Raw genomic sequence first — 12,478 nt, 5'->3', positions numbered from 1 at the left:
ACGAAAATTCAAAACGTTTAAGAATTCTGCCAACGACATTCATCCACAAGCGTGGCTCCATCAATTCTCTCATTGTTTCCCTCCCAACTGGTCATTAGAGCACAGATTGGAATTTATGTGTGGCTACTTAGAGAATGAACCAGCTGTAAGAATGCGATCGGTCATTCACGATTGCCACACTGAAGGAGAGTTTTACCATGCCTTCCTCTCAGCATATTGGTCTCAAGCCACACAAGACCGAGTAAAACATGGCATTATAATGATGAAACATTTCGAACAATCTGAATTTTCCAGTCTTGAGAAATATTTTGAAGACATGTTGCACAAGAATCAGTACCTGTCAAACCCATACAGCCCCTCAGAACTCATCCGCATTTGCTTAATCAAATTGCCTGAACATTTACGACATATTATTTTGGCAGGACGTTGCAAAGACGACATTGAAGCTTTTCAGGGACTCCTACAAGAATTAGAAATTGACACAGACAGTCGCCGGATGCGAAAACAGGAAAACAATCACTACAGGTCACATACGTCACAATTCCGTGACGACAGAAACAATAACTGGACACGACAAGGCTATTCTTACAACGCAAATCGTGATCAAAACAGACACCACCCATATGACAACCACTAGCAGAGTAATAATACACTCCTGGAAATTGAAATAAGAACACCGTGAATTCATTGTCCCAGGAAGGGGAAACTTTATTGACACATTCCTGGGGTCAGATACATCACATGATCACACTGACAGAACCACAGGCACATAGACACAGGCAACAGAGCATGCACAATGTCGGCACTAGTACAGTGTATATCCACCTTTCGCAGCAATGCAGGCTGCTATTCTCCCATGGAGACGATCGTAGAGATGCTGGATGTAGTCCTGTGGAACGGCTTGCCATGCCATTTCCACCTGGCGCCTCAGTTGGACCAGCGTTCGTGCTGGACGTGCAGACTGCGTGAGACGACGCTTCATCCAGTCCCAAACATGCTCAATGGGGGACAGATCCGGAGATCTTGCTGGCCAGGGTAGTTGACTTACACCTTCTAGAGCACGTTGGGTGGCACGGGATACATGCGGACGTGCATTGTCCTGTTGGAACAGCAAGTTCCCTTGCCGGTCTAGGAATGGTAGAACGATGGGTTCGATGACGGTTTGGATGTACCGTGCACTATTCAGTGTCCCCTCGACGATCACCAGTGGTGTACGGCCAGTGTAGGAGATCGCTCCCCACACCATGATGCCGGGTGTTGGCCCTGTGTGCCTCGGTCGTATGCAGTCCTGATTGTGGCGCTCACCTGCACGGCGCCAAACACGCATACGACCATCATTGGCACCAAGGCAGAAGCGACTCTCATCGCTGAAGACGACACGCCTCCATTCGTCCCTCCATTCACGCCTGTCGCGACACCACTGGAGGCGGGCTGCACGATGTTGGGGCGTGAGCGGAAGATGGCCTAACGGTGTGCGGGACCGTAGCCCAGCTTCATGGAGACGGTTGCGAATGGTCCTCGCCGATACCCCAGGAGCAACAGTGTCCCTAATTTGCTGGGAAGTGGCGGTGCGGTCCCCTACGGCACTGCGTAGGATCCTACGGTCTTGGCGTGCATCCGTGCGTCGCTGCGGTCCGGTCCCAGGTCGACGGGCACGTGCACCTTCCGCCGACCACTGGCGACAACATCGATGTACTGTGGAGACCTCACACCCCACGTGTTGAGCAATTCGGCGGTACGTCCACCCGGCCTCCCGCATGCCCACTATACGCCCTCGCTCAAAGTCCGTCAACTGCACATACGGTTCACGTCCACGCTGTCGCGGCATGCTACCAGTGTTAAAGACTGCGATGGAGCTCCGTATGCCACGGCAAACTGGCTGACACTGACGGCGGCGGTGCACAAATGCTGCGCAGCTAGCGCCATTCGACGGCCAACACCGCGGTTCCTGGTGTGTCCGCTGTGCCGTGCGTGTGATCATTGCTTGTACAGCCCTCTCGCAGTGTCCGGAGCAAGTATGGTGGGTCTGACACACCAGTGTCAATGTGTTCTTTTTTCCATTTCCAGGAGTGTAGTTACAGAGAAAGATCGCATTTTCGTAGTAATGAATATGACAGAGATTACCTTAGAAACAGCCAATATGGGAACCAAAAAAATTATTATCAAGGGAGACAGAATAACTTCAGACGCAACGGTCCAGTGCGCAGTTACGATTCAGAGAGAAATTCTCCACCACGTGACCGACAGGAAAGAAACTGTGTAAACTACCGACAAAACGACAGACCTGAATTCCATCAGAACTGGCGAGCTTTAAACAGAGCTGGGCCCTCTCGGCAAGGCGAATTTGTGGAAGTTAGGCCTCCTAATCCCAATAACGACGCGCGCCAACAAAGGAACAGACAATGACTCGCACCGCAGGCTGCCGCGTGCGCCCGCTGGCTCAGGGAAAAATAACATTGACGCTAACCTTGAGCAAAATTCCGTATTCTTTACGGACGAATACCGCATGATAATTGCATTCAAGTTGAAACTCTGCGTACTAGGAAGAGTAAAGGTTTACACCACATTTCACATGTAAAACCGTTTATTGAAAGATAATCTGCTTTTTAATTTTGTCTTTGCCATAAAACGTTTCACTTCACGTTACTAGTATGCTTTAGAAACTGTTACCATGCAACAATGTTTAAAGTTAAATATCCAGTCAAGAACCAAGAGAACTTATTCAAACAGAAATTACGAATGCATTGTTATTGCGAACAGATGACACAGTGGTTAGTTAATGTGACAGCTACACGATTTTATCACGACGCTACTAATGAGTGACAATTTACAATGTTGCTTTTGCGGTGTTTCTGTTTCATATCTGCACAGTTTTTCTGAATTCTTCTGGAAAGTAAAACATGTTTAATAGTAACTATTGTGGTACAGCTACAATGAGACAGCCTTTTCCGTAGCACAACAATACGTTATAGCACAGTACTTTCTTCATCACGGCAATAAGCGTAATAAGTAAGATATCTATATGCAAAGCATTTCACTTTTGTTATCATGAGGTCAGTACATTGACTTCTGCAGAACTTAGCTTTTGGAGGACGATAACTACGACACTTCCACAGAGATTATCTTACAACAAGACGCACAGTTTAGCGCTACAGGACACGTATTTGAGTGATTAATTTTGTACTTAAAACATTTATTTTTAAAGATTTTTGAATTACAAAGAAAGTTTTCCGTAATACATTTCATTCCATTCTTGTAATCTGTAACACCTGAGGGTATAATTACATTAAACCTCAGGGGGGTACACGCCTACTTTGTGTACCATGTGTTCGGCAAGCACAAGGAGCCCTAGCTAATATGGTATTTGCTTATACAATTTAACACATCGGTACCATATTTCTCTAACACATAAATTACACAGCTATCTGATCATTTAACAGAGAAACAAACATCTTTTTACTACGTCAGTGACACATGTTTACGCAATTACAGAGTTGGATTACTTCACACTTACGAAATTGTATTTTGTCTGTGCTTTGTGCACTGTTCATATTTTTTTGGAACCATTGTGATACTATGAGAGCTTTGAATGATGTATTTGGTATGGGATCATGATTTTTAAAGAACGTTTGAGGTAGATGACACTATTTAAATGAGCAGAGAATTTTCTTTAGGTTTTGAAATTATTGCAGAAAGCTACGACGTTTTTGAGATTTGACTGAGGTGTTATGATGTTATTTTTACGACGACGATGTGTATTATGCTGTTGAGGTATGTTTATGATCAATAAGCCGATGTTATATGAGGAATTTGATTATGCTACATATGCATTAAGATGAAATATTGAAGACGTGTCGACGAATAAGGTAAGGAGTAATGAATAGTGGTTAGGGACTCTGACTTGTGAAAAAGGATGTTGGAAACCAAGAATCGTACTTTAAGAGTTATGAAATGTGTATGTAAATGTGTGAATGTATTACAATGCCGACGAAAGTTTTTTGGACATTGTTATATCAATAGCATTTTGTTTCTACAGATTTGTAACGCAAATTCTTGACCTGTGAAATATATTTATATCAGACTGTCACTGTAGCGGAAACTGCTGTAGTAAATATTTCTGTAAGAAAGTTAAGTGACCACCTGCACGTAATGCGTCTAGGGCACCCAGCTGAGAGGTAGTCGTCTGACAAAAGAAAGCCATTAGGTGGAGAAAAAAGAGGCCATTAACCTCACTGTTGACATTCCTTTGTAGAAAGCATCGCAAAAACGACATGGTCGAACTTGAAAACATATGATTACACTGTGGAGCTCTTAATTTATGATATTTACTGAAATGCCTAATGAAATGACGAGAAATATTTTTATGTCTATACACCTGATTAATACCACTGTCTCTGTAGTTGAGAGATTTTTCTACTAACTTATGAAATGCCTCATGACTACTGAATAATGTTCTTATGCTTTACTTTGTACATATTTGCTCATTTTCTTTAATATCTAGTTTCTAGCTGCACTGCAGCATTGGTTAAAATAAAATTTAATGTATGTATGTACTAATATAGTTATTTTATTCCTACAGATCCAGTCAATAAGAAATTTATGATTTACTTCCAAGAAAACAAGGGCACATAAATAGACATTTCCCTTCACAGGAATTGCATAAATAATTTCTTTACGATTTGGTAACTTATCTGCTAGTGTAAGTTCTCGTGATGCATCACTCTAGTGTTAAGATGTGACATAGGTATTAAACATGGCCATTTTTACTGTAATATTTTTTCTGCTTGAGCTATGTCATGTTTAGATATAAGTTTTGTTATTTGGTGCTGCTGTTTGCCAGGCATAATGTTACAGAATTTGACTTTGTATTACGCTGTTAAGCCAGTTTTACTACGGATTTAGTTTTCTTGTTTGCTGCATAGTGCCTTATATTAGTTGTAGTACTGCAATTGCTTTGCCTATTTAAAATTTTTGTCCTTGATGTTTGTGTTAATTGTTTTATGCTGCTGCATTGCCTCGTCCCTTAGTTTATGCATCTGAGCTCAGTAGATTTAAGTTAGGTTAAGAGGGGGTAGACTATATAAGAAACTGACTATGGGCAATAGGGAAAGAATGCATTGAGAAGTTATATGAAAAAGATTTGGGCCAAAATGAGTATTGTACAATGAGAAACAATTATTTTGAAAGAAATATGAATAGAATACAGGAAGGAGGTATAGATAGGACTTTTTGGGAATAATGATGAACGAAGGGAGATCTCCAAGAAGCAAAGAAAGTTTTGTTTGCAAAATACTGCAATGAAACAAACCCTGTCCTTTCCTTTTGTGTTATCCCACTATGTGTTTGTGTACCCTAGTGTAGTTGTTTTCTTCCTGTCTCTGTGTAGTTTCATAGAATTTTTTCTTCTTCTAATACTAAGCTATATTCACTATGATGAGGAATACTGTTCTCCTCAAATATAATTGGCATTAATAATATGTTATTTACCTTGTAAATATGCTTAGACATTATTTATTCTGTTTTGTTTTAATGCTCATGTGTAAAGTTGATGTTTCAAAAGTTATTCTGATCGTTTATGTATTTACTTATGTCATAATTCCTGTAACACTTATGTATATATTTATTTCTATTCTGTTGTAAAGCCTGTACTACAAATGTTATCTGTATTGTTATGTTCTTTAATGATGTATTTTGTACCTTTGTAATTGTATTTTCATGTTATAATAGTGTAATTGACACCAGTTCATCAAATTAAGTAACTTGTAAGCATTCATTTCACTGCACACATTTCTGTTGGTCATAGTAATGCACAATATGTGAGAAGTAGGGACTGTTAGTGTTTACATGTGTGTTAATAATTCAGCAAGGGACTGGATAACAGCATTGCTGGTTCTAAGGACAATTCCAAAAACATTGTGAGTGCACAAGTGGTGATTATGGACTTGCTATATTCTCTGCAAGACTTTTCGATGGTGATTGTGCACCCGCACAGTCACAACAGATGGCTGCTGGCCATCTCTACCAGGACTACAGTGGGCCTGTCCACACTTTCTACAAGGACTGCAGTGGGTCTGCACCTCTGGTGGCCCACCAATACCGTAATCTCTACCAGGACTACAGTGGGTCTACTCTGTGATGACCTACCTACCAATCTTCTTCAAAACGCGGAATGACTCTGCTGTGGGTTTGCTCTGTTGTGGCCCATTACCTGTCAGCATGTCAAGAGTCAGCACTGTCTTTCAGTTGGAAGGACAACACTACTTCTTCAAGACTGCATGGAAATCCACTACTTCTGTGTGCATTGTCTTTTACTGCTCAGACTTAGAAAAAAAAAAAAAAACACTGAAATTTTACTGTGATGAACAATCTGGACTGTCTTTACGGACTGTGAGAAAATTTTAGCTTTTGACCAACATTGTATAAATAAGTGTGTGCATTTGATATCTTTGTTATTTTAATTATGAAAAATTTTTTCAAATCATTATTGGCCACTGCCCAAAATGATTTGTAAAATTTTTTTGTGGGGAGCGTGGGGGCTATGTAAGTGGGCTGTTTATATTTTCTTATTGGCAACGTTACGTAGCGCTCTGTATGAAAATCGCTGGCTGTGCTGTGTGCAGCCTGTGGCTAGTTTGCATTGTTGTCTGCCATTGTAGTGTTGGGCAGCGGCAGCTGGATGTGAACAGCGCGTAGCGTTGCGCAGTTGGAGGTGAGCCGCCAGCAGTGGTGGATGTGGGGAAAGAGATGGCGGAGTTTTGTAATTTGTCATGAACTGCTATATATATATATATATATATATATATATATATATATATATATATATATATATATATATATATATATTATGACTATTAAGGTAAATACATTGTGTGTTCTCTATTAATATCTTTCATTTGCTAACTATCCCTATCAGTAGTTAGTGCCTTCTGTAGTTTGAATCTTTTATTTAGCTGGCAATAGTGGCGCTCGCTGTATTGCAGTAGTTCGAGTAATGAAGATTTTTGTGAGGTAAGTTATTTGTGAAAGGTATAGTTTAATGTTAGTCAGGGCCATTCTTTTGTAGGGATTTTTGAAAGTCAGATTGCGTTGCGCTAAATAATATTGTGTGTCAGGTTAAGCACAGTCGTTCAAATGCCTCTGAGCACTATGGGACTCAACATCTTAGGTCATAAGTCCCCTAGAACTTAGAACTACTTAAACCTAACTAACCTAAGGACATCACACACACCCATGCCCGAGGCAGGATTTGAACCTGCGACCGTAGCAGTCCCGCGGTTCCGGACTGCAGCGCCAGAACCGCTAGACCACCGCGGCCGGCAGCACAGTCGTGTATAAATTGTTCTAAGGGGACGTTTCACCAGGACCAGAGGGAGAGTCTCTTGCGACTTAGTATAGTCTGTGAGATACGATCATTCGCCTAGAGTATAGGTGATCAAACTTTAAAGTGGCCTCTGTGGTGCCTATATAATTAATAGGTGGCAGTAGCAGCAGCAGTTAGAGGTGTAAATTCGGTGAGGGAGGAGGTATACCGTTAGGAACGCTTGGATGGCTGCACCCTATGGTATTCTGGGGTGAGCATTGCGAAATCTCTTTCTCTGCACTGGAGTCCCACCGCAGCTTTGCGTGATCGCGTCTGCATCGGTGCCTATGTGACTTCTAAATCGGATGAGCTTTTATAGTTCGTAATTTTTCTCTGTTTGGGAGTATAGAATAAAGATGATAGCATGTTGGGCTGACTGATTTGAATGGACAAGGATCTGTAGTACTTGTATGTAGTTTGGGGACGTACCACATTCCGCGCATTTCCGCCGAATGGTCAAAACACTGTCTTGTCAGAGCGTTCTGTTTCTACACGGGTTGCAGAAGGTGGTGGGTGTGGTTTTCTCCTACTTCTGCTCAGTTCCGACTTAAATTGGACCGATCACATGTCGAAAGCTGTAGAAATGGGGGCAGTTGCAAGAAGTATTGGGGGTGACTAAAACCAGGTTGTAATTTTACCGTAGCAGACAGGTTCGAGGAAGGTGACTCTTTTCGAGATATGAGAGTGCCAGAAATATGAATCACGTGTGGGTGTGATCTGATGCAGATATGTGCTTGATGTGAACAGTGGACCTGATTCCAAATGATGGACATCATTTCTAGTGGATAGCGCAACACTAGAGATCTGAGAAGCTAGTGTACATTTTTCTGCTTACGACCTCAATCGGCACATCATCTACTACTTCTTTTTGTGTTCCTTCTCAATCAGTCATCGCCTATAACTCAGTGGATATATCGCAGAACATCTGATGTGGTATCGAGACAGAATGAGTTACAAATACTATAGCTTCATCTAGTTGGGACGGTGTGAGGGGTCGCAAATACCGCTTACATACTACGTTACATAGCCGAATCACTTTCAAAATGTGGTAATTTTATCCCAAGGGTGCACCGTGGGCTAACACACTCCTACGATCACCAACATGGTATTTGTCCGGAAAAACCACCTCATTCAGAGGTAATGTCGTACCTCCATTCGTAAAGTGCGTATAGCTTTTAACCTGGATACTTTTGTGCACCTGTAGAACCAAGATCGCTTGTGATAGTAACATACGGTAGTTGCTGCAATCGGGTTTTTCTTTAACATCTGGCCGATTACGTCTCTCTTTCTAAGACACAGTGGTAGTACTTGAAAGAAAAACATAAGACATGCCCACCCATCGTTGATTTTCGGTCAGTATTATTTCGTATCGTACGCAATCAGCTATTGACGAAGTATTATACTTAGCAGTAGTGGTGGGTACGTGATATGTTCGCATTTCAGCATTAGGTTTATAAAGTATGTGTTTGTGGAACGGAAATGACTATGTCCAGTCGTAAGGGGGTATGGATTTGACTTGGAGTACTGTGATAGCAGAGTGAAGAGTATGTCAAGTCGTCAGAAAGGTAGTGGTATTTCTATTTCTAGAGCCATTGCCGAGAGCAGGGTGTATTTCCGATACTTCGCTCACTGTCGAATTCCATTCAATTGAAATCATGATCGTAGCATTTAATTGTAAGTATAATGATAAAACATATATGTGACTGGTTTCCTGGAATAATTTCGTGTATTCATTGCCTGTGGTGAGAATGATTCACGTTTCCACTTAAAAGCAGCAGCTGTCCAGATCCAGAGGCCTGTCGGAGTGTAGGAATGTATCTGAGTTAACTTTGCCGTCCTCTAGACGACCGATTAGCGAACTAATACTTAATACACTCTTGGAAATGGAAAAAAGAACACATTGACACCGGTGTGTCAGACCCACCATACTTGCTCCGGACACTGCGAGAGGGCTGTACAAGCAATGATCACACGCACGGCACAGCGGACACACCAGGAACCGCGGTGTTGGCCGTCGAATGGCGCTAGCTGCGCAGCATTTGTGCACCGCCGCCGTCAGTGTCAGCCAGTTTGCCGTGGCATACGGAGCTCCATCGCAGTCTTTAACACTGGTAGCATGCCGCGACAGCGTGGACGTGAACCGTATGTGCAGTTGACGGACTTTGAGCGAGGGCGTATAGTGGGCATGCGGGAGGCCGGGTGGACGTACCGCCGAATTGCTCAACACGTGGGGCGTGAGGTCTCCACAGTACATCGATGTTGTCGCCAGTGGTCGGCGGAAGGTGCACGTGCCCGTCGACCTGGGACCGGACCGCAGCAACGCACGGATGCACGCCAAGACCGTAGGATCCTACGCAGTGCCGTAGGGGACCGCACCGCCACTTCCCAGCAAATTAGGGACACTGTTGCTCCTGGGGTATCGGCGAGGACCATTCGCAACCGTCTCCATGAAGCTGGGCTACGGTCCCGCACACCGTTAGGCCGTCTTCCGCTCACGCCCCAACATCGTGCAGCCCGCCTCCAGTGGTGTCGCGACAGGCGTGAATGGAGGGACGAATGGAGACGTGTCGTCTTCAGCGATGAGAGTCGCTTCTGCCTTGGTGCCAATGATGGTCGTATGCGTGTTTGGCGCCGTGCAGGTGAGCGCCACAATCAGGACTGCATACGACCGAGGCACACAGGGCCAACACCCGGCATCATGGTGTGGGGAGCGATCTCCTACACTGGCCGTACACCACTGGTGATCGTCGAGGGGACACTGAATAGTGCACGGTACATCCAAACCGTCATCGAACCCATCGTTCTACCATTTCTAGACCGGCAAGGGAACTTGCTGCTCCAACAGGACAATGCACGTCCGCATGTATCCCGTGCCACCCAACGTGCTCTAGAAGGTGTAAGTCAACTACCCTGGCCAGCAAGATCTCCGGATCTGTCCCCCATTGAGCATGTTTGGGACTGGATGAAGCGTCGTCTCACGCGGTCTGCACGTCCAGCACGAACGCTGGTCCAACTGAGGCGCCAGGTGGAAATGGCATGGCAAGCCGTTCCACAGGACTACATACAGCATCTCTACGATCGTCTCCATGGGAGAATAGCAGCCTGCATTGCTGGGAAAGGTGGATATACACTGTACTAGTGCCGACATTGTGCATGCTCTGTTGCCTGTGTCTATGTGCCTGTGGTTCTGTCAGTGTGATCATGTGATGTATCTTACCCCAGGAATGTGTCAATAAAGATTCCCCTTCCTGGGACAATGAATTCACGGTGTTCGTATTTCAATTTCCAGGAGTGTATGTGTTGGGTGGCCTTAGTGATCAAACGGAAATTTGAGAAGATTGTGTATGGAATTGCGTTTGCGCTGGACTGTTATTCCCACCCATGTAAATTGTTCGGTTGACTGCTTCTGCACATTTCGTGGTTATATTTCGTTGAGAGAAGATCGATTGTGGTGTCTGCATCCGGCATGTAGAAAACACGTTTGCCTGTTCTCTAGTCATGGTGAAGACCTTAGTTGGCTTGTAAATTATAGGGGTGATTTGGAATGTGTTACATCACTGACATCGGTATTCGAGAGTGGAAATATCAGTTTCCTCTATTTGTTTCTAGTTACTCAGTGGTTTACAGCACGCTGCACCTCGCTAAATGGTTCAAATGGCTCTGAGCACTATGGGACTTAACTTCTGAGGTCATCAGTCCCGTAGAACTAGAACTACTTAAACTTAACTAACCTAAGGACATCACACAAATCCAAGCCCGAGGCAGGATTCGAACCTGCGAACGTAGCGGTCGCTCGGTTCCAGACTGTAGCGCCTAGAACTGCTCGGCCACCCCGGCCGGCACCTCGCTAAAGTTTGGGGTTTTTAGGGATATAATTTCCACTGTATATCTTGGGAATTATGTTGCGCTAGGGACCAGTAGGAGGACGCCTAGTGCTTGATATCGAGAAGTACCGCGAAAATGGTATAATACACTCCTGGAAATTGAAATAAGAACACCGTGAATTCATTGTCCCAGGAAGGGGAAACTTTATTGACACATTCCTGGGGTCAGATACATCACATGATCACACTGACAGAACCACAGGCACATAGACACAGGCAACAGAGCATGCACAATGTCGGCACTATTACAGTGTATATCCACCTTTCGCACCAATGCAGGCTGCTATTCTCCCATGGAGACGATCGTAGAGATGCTGGATGTAGTCCTGTGGAACGGCTTGCCATGCCATTTCCACCTGGCGCCTCAGTTGGACCAGCGTTCGTGCTGGACGTGCAGACCGCGTGAGACGACGCTTCATCCAGTCCCAAACATGCTCAATGGGGGACAGATCCGGAGATCTTGCTGGCCAGGGTAGTTGACTTACACCTTCTAGAGCACGTTGGGTGGCACGGGATACATGCGGACGTGCATTGTCCTGTTGGAACAGCAAGTTCCCTTGCCGGTCTAGGAATGGTAGAACGATGGGTTCGATGACGGTTTGGATGTACCGTGCACTATTCAGTGTCCCCTCGACGATCACCAGTGGTGTACGGCCAGTGTAGGAGATCGCTCCCCACACCATGATGCCGGGTGTTGGCCCTGTGTGCCTCGGTCGTATGCAGTCCTGATTGTGGCGCTCACCTGCACGGCGCCAAACACGCATACGACCATCATTGGCACCAAGGCAGAAGCGACTCTCATCGCTGAAGACGACACGTCTCCATTCGTCCCTCCATTCACGCCTGTCGCGACACCACTGGAGGCGGGCTGCACGATGTTGGGGCGTGAGCGGAAGACGGCCTAACGGTGTGCGGGACCGTAGCCCAGCTTCATGGAGACGGTTGCGAATGGTCCTCGCCGATACCCCAGGAGCAACAGTGTCCCTAATTTGCTGGGAAGTGGCGGTGCGGTCCCCTACGGCACTGCGTAGGATCCTACGGTCTTGGCGTGCATCCGTGCGTCGCTGCGGTCCGGTCCCAGGTCGACGGGCACGTGCACCTTCCGCCGACCACTGGCGACAACATCGATGTACTGTGGAAACCTCACGCCCTACGTGTTGAGCAATTCGGCGGTACGTCCACCCGGCCTCCCGCATGCCCACTATACGCCCTCGCTCAAAGTCCGTCAACTGCA

Source organism: Schistocerca cancellata, chromosome 2 (assembly GCF_023864275.1).
Source record: "Schistocerca cancellata isolate TAMUIC-IGC-003103 chromosome 2, iqSchCanc2.1, whole genome shotgun sequence".
NCBI classification, from domain to species: domain Eukaryota; kingdom Metazoa; phylum Arthropoda; class Insecta; order Orthoptera; family Acrididae; genus Schistocerca; species Schistocerca cancellata.
This window is presented reverse-complemented; position numbering follows the sequence as displayed.